At 42.0% G+C, this 17,333-nt stretch overlaps 1 protein-coding gene across 21 annotated transcripts in view; it reads left to right on the top strand.

The window, feature by feature from the left end:
• caska (calcium/calmodulin-dependent serine protein kinase a) overlaps positions 1-17,333 on the top strand; it is a 259,244-nt gene that overhangs the window by 67,740 nt on the left and 174,171 nt on the right. The gene's annotated exons all lie outside the window — the stretch shown is intronic.

The raw sequence follows: 17,333 nt of genomic DNA, 5'->3' as shown, positions 1-17,333 counted from the left end.
CATTTGGGCTGGTGCATATCAGACATTTTAAGCCCTATTTTCTAAGTATTAAGTGCCATGCTTGACCTTCAAAAATTTACGAAAACAATCAAGTACCCATCTAGTACTGTGTAATCTTTTTAGACATGGCCAAATGACTTTTCAGACATAAGTCTTTTTTGGGGAAAAAAAAGAAGAAACATTCTTGCAGAACACTTTTAAACTTTTAAAACTTTTCTTTTTATTCTTAACTACCTTGAATGTGTATCACTCACTCTGAAGTTTTCTTACGAGGAGTTTTCTTGTTGGCATCCAGACAGTTCATCAAGCCTGCGTCAGCCTGTGCAGACCTGAGGCTTTAAACTCCTTTGAATGGCGTCTTCTCTCTCACACAATGCAGGGGGCTGACAGAGGGCAGTGTTCTCTGAAGGACTGCAGGATAATGAGGTGCAGCATTTGTGCTTCTCAGGTTACCAGTGTCTCCTGCGAAGATGAACTAAATGGCTGCATGATGGAGATACACTGTCATACAGTCAGCCTGTTTCTGTGCTTTCTAATGAATGTCTGGTACACATGGAATCCTACAATGTTATTACTCTTCCAAACAGTGTTCCAGTAAGTATTTCTCAGACTTCCCTGTGCCCTTGTTGTTAATGACAGCCTTCTGCATGTCCATGGTTGTGCAGACTGCAGTGTTTGTCTGCTCCTCACTGTGCTTAGTGTTGTGCTGCACATCTACGGATTGTCAAGACAATTTCGGAAGGCCACCAGATATGATTCATGCTTACATAACTGATCTAAAGATGTCGATGGATAGCCAAAACCATTTTTCAAAAATGCTTAAAAATGAATACACATACTGTGGCTCCAGTACAAATGTGTAACACTGGGGAAGATGTCTGTGGTTGGATACAAATACAGTGAGAAGTTCCTCTTTAAACCTGTGAAAGCTGTCTGCTGTCTTCACCATGTCATAAAGGAGTCAACTGCAGTATGGTTGAAAAATATGTAAAGCCCGTAGGCCTTAATTAAATTTTTGTTTGCTTTCTAACTGTTTGTTCTATAGGAGTGGCACCCGTAGTAATGCAGAAATGAATGTTACAGAGTTGTTCTTACCTAAACCATGTTCTGTCATATGCAAAGGATACTTTGGTTTTTCTGTCTTTCACACTGTGCCCTACTGAGCCCGTTCACTCAGCCTGATCTGCTTTGCCAGCTGTGAAAACTGCAGCCCCTTGCCAGCACTACCCAGGATACCTGAAGTGGCAGCTGCTCTTAATAGATGCTTTGATGGACCACCTGTGTCCACAGAAACACTGAAAACTCCTGTGTCATAAACTGGAGTGTCTTCTCTAGGCCTTGTGGTTTGGGAGGTCATTAAGAAATGTCTTCTTTATAAATCTGGTCGTTCTGTCTTCTGCTCTTTTTAAGCACTGAAATGTATTTATGGTGCACTCCTGGTTCAGGAGGTGTCAAGTCCACACATCTGATATAATATTCTTTAGATTGTGTTTGAGCTGTTGACATATTTGTGCATTGAATTGTTTGCCTGTAGCAGGACAGAAACCAGGAATGAGATGTCTGAGGGAGGACCTTGCACCTCTGTTCTTTTGCTCAGTGCTGTTCTTTATTTCTGTATTTTATTTTTTTAACCCTCCTCCCTAAAAAATGTAATTTAAACTGTCCTGAATCTTTTGAGACTGCTTGCCATAGTCCCGAAGGGAAGAAGGTATATTTGATCAGTCTGGTTTTAAAGGATAGTCCGTTTTAGAAAAATGCAGATTAACACACGTTTTAGTTTTACCTGCTGCATCAGGTTCATTTACTTAGGTTTTTTGTAAAGAGAATTAAAAACATTCTAAATTGGCAAAACCATGTTTCAGGATTATTTCTTGATTTGGTGTCCTGGACTGTGTGGTTTGCTGATGTGATTGCTTTCTTGAATGTTTTAATGTTACTACCATGCTTCACCTTGGTTCTAGGAACTCAGTTACTGCTGTATCAGGAAGCGTTGGGGGCGGGGGGGGAATTACGTTGATTACCAAGACGAGCTTTCCTGCTTCATTTCTCCTAATATACACTGGCACATCTCCACTGCAGTTCCTTGTACTAAAAAAGTTTGTAAGTGTAACATTTTATATTGGAATTTGGTGAAATACTTGTTGCCACGCTGGCTGTTTTTCTGACTTGAGAGTGATCTCCGTTTCGTGTCGGTTACTTTTTTCCTCGGCAGCCTTGATGAAAGACACCCACGCTTCCAAACAATGCTGCTCAGAAACCTGCCACTGCATCTTTCCTTGAGATGATGCAAATCTTTCATAATGACTCCCACGAGGTGGCTTTCTGGTATTTCTACCAGAGTGACTAAAGCCTGTGTTAAAGTGGGGGGACCCGCTGATTTAAAGTTGAACGTCGTGCCACTGTTTATTCAGCTTCACCTACCTCTGCGCTACTTCTGTTCGTCATTGAGTCTCCATGTGTTGAACAGATTACGCCATGACGCTTCAGTGCAGTAGCTGTAAAACTGCTGTCACACAAACGCCCATTCCCCTCTGTTGTACAGCGAGCGAGTCAGGATTGAGGTGAAGGATAATGTGCAGATACTCGGACTTACCAGTTAACAAAGCCCTTTGCAGAAGTGTAGCCTTTAAATCATCAATGTGTTGCATTCAAGTGGGATGACTTTTTATCACGGCACGCACCACTCATCATCATGGGGCACTTTTGCTAAGCTTTCCTTTCAAACTTTTTAGTAGAGGTTTCAGTCATTTTTTTAAAGCGTGTTAACCAGTTTTATTGAGTCTTTCCTCTGGTAAATTCCTCGTAAGGAATATTCAAGGAGCGTTCTACAACCAAGAAGGCACTGTACACTAAGCGATGGAGGAAAATTTCATTACTGACCAGTTTGAGTACATCTTCGTCTTTGTTTGCAGCTAAAGTTATGCTTTTTGAAATGCTTTTCGACCTTCACGTGATGGATTGGCTTCAGCAGCTGTAGTCGAACAGCACCGTTGCCGAGCACTGTGCGTAGCGGCGGCGTTGCAGGTGAAACGAGGTCAAGCCGTGAGAGGTTTCTGAGACCGGTTTTTGTGGACAACTGCGTCTGGCACATTAGAGATCAGTTCCACCTGGCTCTGTGCAGTCCAGTGCTTTGTTTGTCAAGCTGGCTTGTTCTGTCTTTGACGTCGAACCTGTGTGGGAGGATAAATGGCTACAGGTAGGCACTGCTTGCCTGGGGAGTGTTAGTATGCGTTGCAGGGCCTGAGGCTGTGTCGAAATGATGCACTGATCGCCCCCTCTGCCTTCCAGACTGATTGCCCTTCCTGCCTGGTGGGGATTTTTTTTTTTAAACTAAAGATTATTTTCCCCACTGCAGAAAGGCCAAGGTCTCCCTATGATTGATTGTGCTATCGTGGCCTAAAATTACATTACTTGTGACATGATGTAATGGCGGCTCTGATAGGGACCATCCCTCCCGCGTGGAGAACTGATGTTGAACTGCCGCTGCTGCACTCCTGCAGGGTGCCCGTCTGTACGATGTGCGGATGTGAACAGAAACCGCATGCCTTTGGTGAAAATAGGCCTTCTGGAATGACTGTTTAGTCAGAAAGGCTTTGTAATGAAGTCTGGCACTTCCCCTTCATCAACAGTGATGCACTCAATAGTCCAGCAGTGACTTCTGTCTGATGAACTGCTGAAGCATCTCTTAAAAGTATGAAGCTCTGTTTGGGTGTTCCCCCCCCCCATGTTTTCAGTGTTTAAATGTGCTCTGTTTTCTCTGTAGTAAAGGCTCCTCTGGCACCCAGTTATTGCAGTATCCATCCATCAATTATGTGAATGCCACTTAATCCTGGTGAGGATCACTGCAGTTCTGGTACAGAAAGTTAGGGAAAAGTGCCCTGGACAAGTTGCCAGTTCATCACAGGGCACACAGTGCGTGTTGGAGGCACTAGTTTAACCAGCCAGGGTAAACCTGCGGTGAACGTACAGACTGCACACAGATGGATCCCCCGCCAGTCGCCAGGCCGGAGATTTAACAGTCACATTTCTTTCTTCGACTACCCAATGTATAACAGCCTGATGGTCACGTACCATAGAGTTCCTTTTGGTCAAGTTACATTCTGAAACAAAATGTGGACTTCACAAGACGTGCAGTAGCAAGGTTCACGCTAAACCTACAAGTTCTTATTTGTAACATTTCTTGCTTCATAAAACCACAGAATTGGAGAAATTCTTTTGCAGATTCTTTAAGAACCTAAGCTTAACAGTTTTAGATCTCAAATTGAAATGTCATTCCTTGTGGGCTCAAAATCTGAAAAGGTAATAGGTTTATTCCATGCTGAAAAGAGAAGAAAGAAAGAAAACGCTTTGGCCGTGTAGACACCTGAAGAAGGCTCCATGGTCAAAAAGTTGTTTTTTCTTCTCTTTTCAGCATGGAATAAACCTATTACTTGTTCCTTTGCAGCTGACGCAGCTACCCACCTAAAAATCCAAAACATAAACACAACCTTTATTTGAGTGGAAATACTTTTTTTTAGGTCTTAACTTGTTACTTTCTCTTGATTTTGTTAGTTATTTTTTACATTATTGCAGAGCAGGCCAGTTCCATATTGAGGCACATAAGCTATTTGGTCACTTGGCTAGAGAGATTACATGTGGCACAGTTTAGCTAATGACATGTTTGTCTGCCTGATATTTCCCTTCCAAGGCTGTCTGGAGCTTTATGATGGTAATTCCAGTCCGGTCTTGGCAATGAAGGCAGATTTCTCTGGTTTAGGGTGATGGATGCACAATAATGCTCTCTCCATCTCCCAACAGAAAAATCCATCTTTAAAACATAGTATCTGCTACCCAGTGATGTCCAGTGCACAGGGGCTCTCTTTGAATTGCTCCCCTTTCTGTGCAATACATGTCTTGCTTCTCTTATAACTGATGTATGAAGTCAGGATGTGATCTTTGCACTGTTTGTTTTTCTTTTTCTCATAACTAAAACCGTGTTCTTGAATTTCGGAGGAAGGGAAAGCGCTGTCGCAAAAGATCAAGGGACAAGTAGTTAAAAAAAAACGTCCGTTCTGATAATCCAAGTACACTCAGTTATATCCTTTGCTTTGAGTGGAAAATACTTGTGGAGGGGTTGCGATTTGGTTAGAGGTTAGTGCCTATTAAAATCTGTTTGAAAGATCAGTTCATATGCTGATATTGATTTGGTTTTATGAAAAAAAGTTTAACTGATTTAATAAATCAATAATGCAATTATATTGGCATTAAGGGGGTAGGAGATTTGCAGAATACATCATATGATTGTACTCATTTCAGTATTAAATGCAGCATTTAATTACTTTTTATATCAGTGTGTGCAATCTAGAGATACTGCACTGGTGCGTTAAATACTCTGTTAACTAGATAGCCTGAAACCAGGTGGGGGACAGGTTTAACACGAAGGAAGACTATTTGCTAACTGAGGAAGAAAATATTTTTTTCAAAGCTGTTTGGCACGCAGGTGCGCTTGCTTGTGCTAGGAGGAAGGTGTTCAATTGTCCGAGTTCTGAGGATTGAGGTTGCTAAATATATTTCTGCAGCAGAAGCTTGGGTGTTCTGTCACAATGGTAGAAAAGCCTCCAGCTTAGTACTTTTCTCTTAGGAAACATTTATGCTTCAGGTGGTGTCGGAGATCTGAGTTTCTGGATTTTTTTTGTGCTTATGAAGGTTTTTTGTGAGTTTTCTGTTGTAATTTTTACATCTTAATGTTTATACGGATCCATTGTAGAGTGTAATATTCACATTTTTCTTCAATTTGTTTGGGGAATTTTCTTACTCGGCATCATGAAATACACTTCATGATGTACGCTTCACTACACTAACACTTGCAATTTCACTTCATAAGGCTAGACTATAGGTATGGAACGCAGTAAGCCTTATGTAAAAGCCTCCAAGAGGCTCAGCTGCTACATTGATTGTTTTCCTTCAATCTGAATTTAACAGGAAGCAGAAATGAATTCCATTTCCAGGCTTGTATAATTTGAACTCCTTTGTACCAAGTGAAAGTTGTGGTATTGATTGGTGTCATGCTTCAGTATCAGAAGCAATATAAATTGTTCGGTGAAAGAATAACTGCTGAAGAGTTGCCATAGCGACACAGAAGCTGTACCAGGGCTCGTTTCCATGGGCTCGCCTTGAGGTCATGAGGTAACATCTTCCATTGACAACCTTTACTGGGAGCGCTGGGGATGACCCTTAGTAAAGCTGATAGCAGTTCAGTTCAGTTTCACATCCCCTGATTTTTCCATTAGGACTGAACGTGTCCAGTTCAGATAGAAGTCACAGCTCCCTTTGGTCAAGTCACTGTAAATGAAGTCCTTCCTTGGGAGTCAGCTGGCACTCTGTAATACCATGGGAAGCTGATCTTCTCTCTGAACTGCACAGTGCAGTGTACACTGCTGTCTTGGAGGAACCTTTTCTCAAGTGGCCACCCCTAACTGGTTTATGATGTACAAGAATATCTGTTTATGGGTGAAGCTGATATCATTGTTTTTTTTATTTCACTTAGTATTTGGAGTATTTTCAAAATGCTGGTCATTCAACTTGCTTGCCTTAGCCAGGAACGCACTTAACGTCTTTTTACGGCCAGAACGTTTCTACTTTGGAGAAAAAAAATCCTGTTCCGTTTTTTTTTTCCATTAGGTTTGTGGATTCCCTTCCCACCTGCCTCTCCATGAAGCTCTTTAACTGTGACAGGGAAGGAAGACTAAGTACAGAAGGGAGAATTATCTCCAAATTTAAAATCTTTTGTACACAATCGCGCTGCATTGTGCAATAATTGCAGGATCTTGCAAAATCGGTTTGAGACATGAGGATTTTTTCTTTCTTTCTCCTGAAAGCAGTTTTGGACATTAGGCCAAGAGGTTCAGTTTTTCTTTCACTTCCTTTCTTTGGAGTTGGTTTTTGAAGTTGTTTCATTTACGTTCTCACTTCCTGAGGAGGGAAGCCGATTGTGCGTCTTAATCTTCAGTGTTCCTAGTTCGGCTGCTGTAATGGGACAGTAATCTCTTCCCCGTGTAACAGTTTGTGTACAATAAAAATGTGAGAGGGAAATTAATAGTCACAAATGTCAGCTTTGCATTATTGTATGTATTAATCCAAAGTGGTTTTAATTAGAGAACATCATTTTTCATTGTCACTAAAATACGTACAGTATAGCATTTAAATCCCAGCCACATGACAATTTATAGGCACTGCTGTGGTTTTAGTTCCTTAGATCCAGTCCTCTTCCTTTCTGGCTTACCCTTCATCATTGGTAGCGTACTTGTTTTTCTTCTTGGCCAGAAAAGTCCCGATTTTTCTGGCGTGTTGGTAATTATTATGTTTTGAAGTTTCTAAAATAGAAACTACAGTAAGTTAATGTTTTTGTTAAAAGCAGTCTTGTAATCCACTCATCTTTCCCAGTTGCTGCTGGTGTAGTAAGGTGGCCTCCTGTTCAGAATGGCTTGTCTTAACAGAAGCTCCACTTCAAAGTGAAGCAAATTCAACTTGTAGCCATGGTTTATGATTATGCATCAACTCCTTGATCAGTGCTGATTCAGCAGCTGGGAAATTAGAAGTATGTGATCCATGTTCACCTCATGTTATTATAACAGGTAGTGCTAAGCCAGCAGTTTGACTTGCTTGTTTGTATTTTTTTTGCCATTGGAAATGGTGAAATATAACTAGCAGAACACTGGCAGTTTTCTGAAATCCTTGCGGAGTTATTTTGGTTAAAAGTATCCTAATGCCTGGTTCTCATGTATCGTGGTGTCCAGTGTGACTAACCATGCGGAAAGTTCATTTATTCCATGGTCACTGAACTAATGAGACGATACAGTATGTTTGGGTGCTAATTTTATTATGGCAAGATCTCGTAAGTTGTGGAGCCTGCTGCTTTCTTGATAAAACGGGGGGGGGAAATCTGGAGAGCAATGTTGGACATTCTCTGGCACATGAGGTGCGTGACCCATAGACTCGCGGAGGTTTTTATTTCCTGGGAAGGAACATTTGTGATTACTCGAGGGTTGTTTATTTCTGGTACAGAAGGCCCACCTCTACGCGTTACGGGTCCTCCAAAGCCAGCAGCCATATCACCCTGCAACTCACAACTGGCAACCCACTGAAGCTCAGCAGGTGTGAGCCTGGTCAGTACCTGGATGGGGGACCTCCTGGGAAAAACTAAGGTTGCTGCTGGAAGAGGTGTTAGTGGGGCCAGCAGGGGGCGCTCACCCTGCGGTCCACGTGGGTCCTAATGCCCCAGTATAGTGATGGGGACACTATACTGTAAACAGGTGCCGTCCTCCAGATGAGACGTTAAACCGAGGTCCTGATTCTCTGTTGTCATTAGAAAAATCCCATTTCCTTATGGCCTCCTAATAATCCCTCTCTATGAATTGGCTTCATTACTCTGCTCTCCTCCCCACTGATAGCTGATGTGTGGTGAGTGTTCTGGTGCACTATGGCTCCCATCGCATCATCGAGGTGGATGCTGTACATTGTACAGTGTAAGCAATTATTATAATTTTTTAAAGCACAGGTGAGAGGCACCTACTCCTGCCTGATGCTGAACTTGTGGCACAGTTGGCTTTTGTGGAAAAATTGAGATAAACCTTTAATTACAGTCAGTTGGTGTGGAAAGATTGTGCAATGGACATATACCTGTAAAACTGTTTCTAAACCAGGTATTAAGAGACCTTTATTTTTTTTTATGGAAAGGCACAGCTGCTGTACATTATCCTGCACATTCACAAGCAACAGTATTTGCTGACGGAGCAGAGGTCACTTATCTGCCTGGGCCACATTTCCGTAGTTCCAGGCAATGTGTATTGGCAAGGTTCTAATGTGTTGGAGAAGTACATTACCCTGCTGGAAATGTAAAATCTCATTCCGCCTCCTCTCACATGCACACACACACACACACACGTTTTCAGATCCTTTTTCTTCTCCTCCAGTCTGTTCAGGTGTGCCTTTCCATCTGATTTCCATATTTTCTTTCTGCTTAGTGTGTGTGTGGAACAGGAGATGAAATTAAGTCATGGAGATCTTACAGCGGTCAATGACCTTGCATCACGAATTCATCACCTCCAGAGTAGGGGCTCGTCCTCTGTGGGTTACAGTACCAACTTCTTTCTCAGATGCGCAGCAGAAATTTGTAAATGGTATGATCTTTTAAACTCTTAGGTCATATGTGGAGCATCAGAAGAAACTTGTAACTAAGGCTGTGGGGGGGAGGTTTTCCAGACACATTTAAAAAAATACTCCTGTTCAAACAAACCAAGTCTCACAGCTCTACAATCACAGGATGTAAACAGAGAGGTGCGGTGTGTCATTCTGTCACTATCGTGTGGTCATTAATTCTCACTTGGGTGTACCAGCCTGTTCAAGTTCAAAACAGTTGTGTCCAAGAAAGCTGAAAATGTACAGAAGGGTGATCGAGCAAAGCAGTAACTTCTATTAACAGCATATGGGGATCGAGTTGTTCAGGTCGGTAGCTGCGTCAGCATGCTTAGGCTGCAAAGGAACAAGTAATAGGTTTATTCCATGCTGAAAAGAGAAGAAAGAAAACCCAACTTTTCGGCCGTGGAGCCTTCTTCAGGTGTGAGAAAGACAGGGCAGTAAGCAAAGGTAATGTAGCATAGGAGAAGAGAAGGAATGACTAAGAGATCTAGAAAAAGATTTGGAGGAAGGCATAGTGGGTTGAAGATGTAGGTTGAAGTAGTTCAGGTGGGTAGCTGCGTCAGCATGCGTAAGCTGCAAAGGAACAGGTAATAGGTGTATTCCATGCTGAAAAGAGAAGAAAGAAAACTTTTCGACCCTGGAGTCTTCTTCAGGTGTCTACACGTCCGGAACTTTGTTGTGTTGAGAAAGACAGGGCAGTAAGCACAGGTAAATGGGGATGGAGGTGAACTATTTCATCGCTCCTGTAACATCACCTCGGATCGCTGCCTAAAAGCCCCTATTGACTGCTGTTTGGATTGAACTGACTGCTGAGGCTGAATCCTGCAACTGCTCCTCTTTACAGGCTGCAGTATCGGTTGTGTTTCAGAAGTCCCTCCCTGAACTTTGATCCCCTTCGCGGCAGCTTTTGCAGACGGACCAGGCATTACTTTGTTTTTTCAAACAGAATGGGAAAACCGCATGGAGCGACTGTCATTGACCCCGCTGGGCTGTCCAAATTTAGGCAAGTTTCCCGGACACTAGATTAGAGAGCTGGTAAAGCAGTCTGGCTGTAGGTCTCTAGTAACTGGTGAATCAGACGTGCCGATGCTCTTTGCCATCATGATAAAACGGCAACAGATATTTGGCCGTAGTGTTTTAGCACATGCGCAGGTCTTACAGCTGGCAATCAGTGAAAATGAATGCTGTGAACCAGTTGATGCTCACCTTTAATTGAAAAAAGTCCCTTTGAAAGCCCATACTGTTTTGTTTTTAAATCATGACAAACTTGAAGGATTCTAGTTCTCAATCAGCACATTTATTTTATTGAGTTATAGCCTAGTAGTGTATGTGACTGGGAACAATGCAAGTTGTACATCTATGACATGCTGTCTGAATTCGCAGATGCTGCTGTCTTGTGCGATTCTGTCCCATTTCTCTTGCAGACCATGGCCAAGCATGTGCCTGTTCACTTTGTAGAAGCTCTGAGCCTTAGAAGTCACACATTGTTTTAGCTAATTTCATAAAAGTCTAGCGGAGGCTCAAATTTGCTGAGTCACATTCTCATCTGGTAAGATAGCCATTGTTAAACCTCAGCGTAAGGATGTGTGCTGTCCTGCTGGAATGCTGTTGCATCTGGAAGGTTATCGGGTGATTCCCAGGGATTGGAGCAATGCAGGCCCATGGCCTCTGGTTGTGATGAAGCACTACACGTGGAGTTCTGTAGCTGCTAGCATCTCCCAATTCATCACTTTGACACCCCCATTGATCTCAATGAGGTCTCTTGACTTCTTGTCTTCCACATGGGTTTTATTAAATTACGTTTGGTAGCAAAATCTTGTCACGCCTGAAAATTGTTGGCTATGAACACTGCAGTGACAACAGTATGCTTACTTAGTGCCCATCATGCTGGCACAAAGGTGTTCTCTTGATATTGAATTACGGTGGGTTGGTTCCTTTTCTGTTTTCCTTTCTTCACTTTCACCACCAGGCTTCCATTCAGTAGGTGAAATTGCCCAATCAGCAACTAACAAAGTAATTTAGCGCTTATGCAAACAACGTGTCACTTTCCATCGTAAACAATTAACAAACATTATGCCAAAATCAAAATGAGTACTTTTACAGTGTTAAAATATAAAGGCCTGTATATTTTCCTTTGATGTGTGGTTATAGTTTGTGAAGAGATGCAAGGCAACGTGATGTAGAAAACCATCGTCACACAGGGCTCACTATTGCGACTTTCAGATGGAGTGAAAATTTGTTCTGATCCTCACACCTCTTCATAAGAATTACAGAAATATGTAAGCCAGAAGTGCTAAAAGCTATGTACTCATGAAAGCTCTTTATACACAGAAGGCAAAAATGCAAATAGTCTTCACTTTGCAAAGACAAAGAGTTTGAGATTTCAGTGAATGTTTGCACTGCAGGATAATCACTTCAAGCGGTGTTTGCAGTTCACAGGCGGTCCAGTGGACTTGAGCAGCAACAATATTTACATTTACATTTTGCGCTCTGATTAATGGTAGTCTCCTTTCTTTTTGATTCACTAAAGAACCCTTTCACACTTATGTTTTAGGTTGGCCTGCCTTTTTTTTATGCGCCCCTAAATCACAATTGTGAAATGAAAATGCGACTCTGAGCTGCCCTCCTTTCCTGCAGCAAATTCATGGACCAGAGCCAGCCTAATGTATCAACAAACCTGGAGGTTAAACAGTGCTTTGAGATGACAAGTTTAATGTCTGTTTTAATACTAATACAGCCATTAAATGTTCTGTAGCAATAATCAGATAAGTGTTTAAGTACTCTGCGAGTACCTAATACATTAATTGCCATGAGTTTTAAACAACATTGTGTAGCATAGCTCAGTGTATTTATGAATTACAATTAGGTTTAAAGCTTTTTACTGATATTGGTGGCTGGAAACTGTAACATAACTGAAGAAAGAGCTGACCTGTTGTCCACCTTTAAAGACAGGATTTCTTGTGAAATGATCACTACTCTACGGACTGAGAAATCATTCAGACCCTCCAAGAAGCTTCTCAGGTTCTTACCTTACTCATATTCTGCTCCCTCTCTTCCACGTTACCTCATCGCATTTTTGCCTGAAGCGTCTGAGCCTGAGCATGGAGGGGAAGCTTTGACTTAGTTGTGGATGCTCACAGGCTCAAGTGCAACGGTTGCAGAACTGTGGTGTTCATTCGGTAATCCCTTTCCTTTATGAATCCTGGACCAGTCATATGGAGCTATGCTGTTTTACAAAGTGTTACTGGGTGACCTGGGGACAGTAGGTAGATTTCTGCACTCATAACTGGTGGGTTGGAGGTACAAGTCCCTACTGCAGACAGGAGGCTGGTGGACCTTGAGTGAGGAGCCAGTCCACCCAGCTGTATAAGCGGGGAGCAGCACATCTGTGGGGGGAGGTGGGGGTAATCCCGTCCATGTGGGAGTCGTGTGATCCCTGTGTACTTAACGCCCGAGAAACCAGGCTTTAAGCACTGGCCCACTGAGCAGTCCTGGCCTGAGTAGGGAAGCTGCCTACCCGCTGGGTGACTCTGCAGCTGTTATCTGCCTCCCCCCTGGCCAGCGGACGTAGATCTTTATTTTATACATGGTTGATCTGACACCTGAAAAAGGCCTCTTTGTCTCAGTGGCGTAAGGTGGCTGTTAGAGGTGCTGTGCCCAGTGCTGGCTTTGTGATGAAGTGTTCCAGGACTGGTGAGGTTGCAGGAATGTTGAAGCTGATGGCCGCTGTAGACAGTTAATCTTTTTGAGCTGGAGGAGCTTGAGCGAGGGGCTCGCGAGGCTTTTGTTATGTACTGAAAAGGCAAAGATGTTGCAGGAGAGTGGAAGTGATTGGGTTTAACTGCTGACTCAAACAGTGAGGCACAGACTGGGGCTTCAATGAGAGCGAGCGAGCTCTCTCTGATTGAAATGGATTTACTGATTCTGAAAGATTAAAAGCAGGTGGGACTGATTAGTCCTTAGTCAGCATTATTGCCACCTTTTTTTCTATAGCTTTTGAAAATGCAGCCGTTCACATGGAGCACGGGCTATTGTCAATTTTGTAAAAAGGGCTCCAGGGGGGACACTTCAAGTTTAAGCAGTTTAATGCTTGGTTACAATTGGTCCTAAAGACAGTCTTGTAATATTGACAGTGGCTTAATGAAGAATAAGGTTATGAGATTATTAAAGATGAGAAGGATAAAGATTGACTGAACTTAGTAGGTTGACTATTGCTGTTTATTCATTAACGTTGGCATCGCACAGTATTACATTGTGACCAAATACAGTTGATATTAAGACTAATATTAATGCAGCTTTCAAAATGTCTGAGTTTTAAAAGAATTAAAACCGGAACACAAAGAGCAGTTCTTGTACCTTGTTTCTTCAAATGAAGAAGAACCTTAAAGTACTAGACAAGACACTAGACACCTGTTTTGTTTTTCCAAGAAAGAAGACTAAAGAAATTGCTTCCTAGAACTCTTTAATTAGCATTCCCATGTCTACATGATCCCCCCTTTTTTGTGTGTCTACCAGCAGGCCTCAGGATTGTCTTTTTTTTCATAGTGCGATTAGCTTGTGGTAAGCCCAGAGAAAATTTTCACTTTACGTGTTTACTTAGGAAGAAAGGAAAGCCAAAGTTAGTTTCTTTTAAAATAGTGTTCTTACTATGTTTTGGCTACCCTGTCTTCTGAATATGGTAGCTCCTTCAGACAAAAGTCCACCTCCCATTGCGGTTTGTGACACCTGTGGTAGTGTGGCTGAAGCTCTTGTAACTGTGTGGGGGGGTCTTTGTCTGGGGCTTCTCCCTGAACGAATCCTAGCCCAGGAGAAAGTGAGTGGGCAAGTCAGTTGGCACACAGCGCAGGTCCCATGGCCATACTGGGCAGCGTACAGCACCCCCTCGCCACTCGTGCAGTAATCTGCTTTAGGCTGCGACCATCTGTACAGGCAGGTTGTGTTTGATAAAGAGAACTGCTCTCTGAACTGCATTAATGGGATAGATTGATAATTAGCATGTTTTTGAAAGCACTCCCCGTGCTACATCTTTCTTCTGAAGAACTGAATGTTCTTTTTAAGGTGCTAAAAATCTTTTTAGAGGTAATATAACTCAGCTGATTATATCGCTACTACAGCTTTATTACAAGAGACGCAGTGTCTTAAAAATGGCACTACCTTTTATAGTTTAAATCTGAGATGTGTTTTGAAATTTTTGAATGTTTTAATAAAGTGCGATAACGGAACAAAGACAACTGCTAATTTCAGCTACATGAATAAAATCTGTTCTAGTGGGGTTTTATTGGGTCTGTGGATCAACAAAGGCAAAACCCCACTTTATACCAGCTGACCAGCTGGAAGAAGGCTTGGTAAGGGAGCAATGCTTGTGCCCACTTGCCATGTGAAGGTGAGAGAATAGTTTGGATTTGTGCGTAAGAGACGGCACCTTAAGGTTTGTGTGAATGTGGATATCAACGTCAATCGATACAGCAGAACAACTGCCAATTAAATCTAATTAGTTCTGTTTCTTAAGATAAGGTCACGAGCTGTAACCTATTTACAATAGATTTTGCCATTAGATTGTCTCCAGGAAGGGTGTCTCAGTAGTAGCAGTTTTTTTTTAACTTTACCCTAAAACCATGTCAGGACCTTTCTTCAGTCTTCTGTAATAGAGCAGGCGTAACGGGACAAATCTGTTAGAACCTCCGATTTTAGTGATTAATGTTACCACCATTGACCTGCAGCTGATGCTTGTGTGGGGAAGAAAAGATGTTAAGTCTATTTTCTGTTTCTTAAGCTATCTGATAATCAGTACATTTCTGTGAAAAGGCCTAAGATAGGCAGTTTAACATGTAAAAAAAAGATTTGATTTAAAGTAGGCTCCCACATGAGCACAAATTCAGATTGAAGGATGTTCAAGGTTTATTGTGTTCATGATATATAGAAGATAGCAAATCAGGTGCTGCGCTGGAAAACAGGCCCGTTGTCGTTGCAGAGATGTGGAAATGGTGTGTGTGCTGCTTACACTCCTCTTCCTCGCCACAGGAGGGAGCTTTTTGAAAGTTATGAGCACGTTGTGGTGTAGTGACCGTTGGATTGAAAAGCACAGTGGGAAATAAAAATGAAAATTTTTTTTTTGGGAGGGGGGGATCTAAAATGAGACCTGATCCATGTATTCACCCAGACGGAGTTGTGGCTGGGAATGGTGGTGTGTTTTGGTAGGTAAAGTGCCTCTTGTTCGTTGGGGTCCAGTTGACTGAATAATGTACTTTGTTTCTTGATGGCTTGTTAATCTAAAGTCCTGCTGTAAGCTAGACTGCAGCAGTAGAGGCTGGGGCACATTTCACTCTTGAGTCTTTGCAAGTGGCTTTGGATAAACAGCTTTCTTCTTAATCTGCTTTGTCGTCTTCTCTCAATTATGAAAATTACAAAAAAGCGAGGACCGCGTGACCTACTGTACCAATTCTGAGTGAGCAAAGCCATTTGGTTTTCTGCCTTCAGATAATTTCTGTGGAATGTTTTTGAAATTGCTACCCTGTGACATTAGGAACATTTTTTCAGAGACCTACTGTGTTACAGTGCAAGATACTGTATACAGAATAGCATTGAGGGGAGCTGATAAGAGGCCTGTGCTTGGGTCTCTGCACCAAGAAGATCCTGTAGAGTTGGGTGATTTGCCTTGTGCAGCGTTTATCATGCAGCATGTGATATTTATACAGCATACATTAGACCAATATGTGGTTGGGAATTGGAACAATTCTGTTTGTTTCAACACTCATTGTAGTTATGGATGAGCTCTGCACAGTCCTGACCTTTCATGAAATGAAAGTGCATATGGAATGTCTTGGTCTCCCTGGATACTTTTGAATTATTCCCTGTAATACTAAACAATAAAAGTGTGGTCAACACTATTTCTTAAACCTTGAGAGCTCCTTTCCTACATTACTGTAGCTCTCGACACAAGGCGCCAACAGCAAGATGTGAATTGTTTGATTACAATATTTCTGTAAGCCTGCAAGTAAAAGACATCACAGCAATGCAGTTACGCAGTAAAGGCACTTTTAGTAGAGCCATGGTGCAGTAGTGGTTTAGCTGTGACAAACCTACAGAATCCCTGATGAAGAATTAAAATGTCCTGACGGCAAATGACCAGAGACTGGAGTATAATAAAAACGTCGGAATGATTCCTAGGGTTTCAGAACTAAGAGAACTGTGCAGCCATGTGGTTGCCTGTATAATGCAATAGTTTGCAACCAGGTTTGAAACGTTCTTTAAAAAATTAGCAGACTTCTGCTTGGTGTAAAGTGCTGTACTCTGTGTAACGGAAACACAAAATTAGACTCTCAACAGCTGGACCAGCCCCCGTTAGCTAAGGTTAACAAGGCAATGAATACAGACGATTCCATAGTTGAGCACAGCAGCACTTATAGCCTCACAGGACAGACCGCTTCAAATATGGTCGTAGTTTTTCAGTGTGGAAGAAGTTTACACAAGATTACATGAGTATCCTGCTCTCTCTTCACAGTTTCCTCCCTTGCCTGAAAAAAAAGGACAACAGGCCCATAACAAGGTCCTACTTGGCCTGTTATTGAGCCCCAGGTTATTTCTGTAGCAGATGTTAGCTGTTACTCATCTTTCTTGACTGATTTATACCTGTATATCACAAAAAATGACCCTGCATTGAAGTACTGTATGTAACCACCTTTATCCACAGCCTGGCATCTGATGAGTTTGTCCTTGTGCCCTGCTATGACATGGTTTTGCTATTTCTCATTCAGAAGAGGAATGCTTTGGTTTTATTGCCATCTCTAGGTGCACTTGTTAAAATAGTTTGTGTGATGCAGATCTTATAGTGAGTTTTAGAAGATAGTGCCCTTAACATAATTTTAATAAATAATAGTGATTTTAATACAACTTGGGAAATGCTTTGTGGAAGCTGTGAGCTTTGCATTATGGTGTTTTGCATCCTTCCAAAACCTGGTTGTTTCACTAAGAAATGAGAATGTTTATCAAATCTAACAAAGTCCCCAACATAATTATTACTTGAGAAACAAGGCCTAGTTATATAGAACACAGAATTGCAAAGTACCAACCAGAAGCTTGGTTAATAGTTCTGTACTTTCCCACAACAAGGATGAAACTGTTACATTATTTAGGTGCATAGAGCATTGGCTTGAGAA

This window comes from Lepisosteus platostomus, chromosome 2, assembly GCF_059453375.1.
Source record: "Lepisosteus platostomus isolate fLepPlt1 chromosome 2, fLepPlt1.hap1, whole genome shotgun sequence".
Taxonomy (NCBI): Eukaryota; Metazoa; Chordata; class Actinopteri; order Semionotiformes; family Lepisosteidae; genus Lepisosteus; species Lepisosteus platostomus.
Note: the sequence above shows the minus strand (reverse complement) of the source record. Positions and strands in the feature narration are given on the sequence as shown.